The sequence below is a fragment of the Phalaenopsis equestris genome, unplaced genomic scaffold (assembly GCF_001263595.1).
Source record: "Phalaenopsis equestris unplaced genomic scaffold, ASM126359v1 Scaffold000685, whole genome shotgun sequence".
NCBI lineage: Eukaryota > Viridiplantae > Streptophyta > Magnoliopsida > Asparagales > Orchidaceae > Phalaenopsis > Phalaenopsis equestris.
This window is the reverse complement of record NW_018165125.1, coordinates 108,772-109,957: the sequence shown is the minus strand read 5'-3', so window position 1 is coordinate 109,957 and position 1,186 is coordinate 108,772.

Genomic DNA, 1,186 nt, shown 5'->3' with positions numbered 1-1,186 from the left:
ATTTCTTCTTTTAAACTAAAGTGTGGTTTTCTTTTCTCCATGAATTTTGAGTAGTTTTCTTTATCTTTCTTCTTAAAATGATAAGTAATTAAGTGTTGGATTGAAGTTGTGGAGAGTATTTATCTTTAATGTTGGAAGAAGTTATGATTATTTAAATCCATGTACTTCATTTACTTTATGATTTGGCCAATCCAGATTTATAAATTATTGTATGTAAAAACCGGGCTGGTATTGTCTCAGTCAACAATTGGAAAGAATCACATGAGGTTGTATGAATGAGAATGTAGTTCATATAATTGAGTGCAAATAAATAGAGAAATATTCATTGAAACGTGTAGAGTTAGAGGACTTTAAAGTGACAGGTTAAAGCCCCCAACTTGGTTTATTATTTTAGGTTATGATACTAGATGTTAGCCCCATGGTGGAGGGAATCGAGGGAACTCTAGAGTGAGTGCTATTATCTTCCCTACCTAGCTGGTCTTCAAAACTATTCAAACTTTAGATTAAACAATGTTCTTTATAGAATCTTTTCATAGCTTCTCTAGTAAGAGTAAAGAATATTATTACTCTATTTGGCACAACACAATATGCATACTTCCACAATAGAATTCCTATACTTATTATTGATTCAAGATAAAGAGAAAGATAATTTCATATTTAGTGCTTTTATTCTACAAAAACTCAAGTTATCTTTTTAAGTTTGTTCTATTTTTGTCAAAATATTAGAATTACCAAAAATATTTAAACTTTTTTCACTGCGAAAACATCTTTAATCTTTAGTTTAAATAATTGTCTTTTAAATAATTGTCTTTTCAAAAATATAAAGTTTCCAAAAGTGCATATTGCATATCATCCCTATGGGTTAGATATTCAGGTTTTAATCAAAAAGTCCTATATTACTTGATAACGATATGTATACTTGTGTAGTATTTTAATATATAAAAATTAAAAGTTAAATTCTCATTTTTCTTCAAGATCAAGTTTAAGTTTTTGGTTTTGATGTGAAATAAAGAAATATATGTGAAAATAATAATCAGAATTATTGTTATACTTTTGCATATGAGCAGTTTCGAGATCAAGTTTTCGGCGCCGTTGTCGGGGAAGTGAAGTGAAAATTGTAAAGAATCTATTTATTTAAAAGCAAATTTCTATTTTTAGAAAGTCTTATTTAAACTTTAAGTTATTA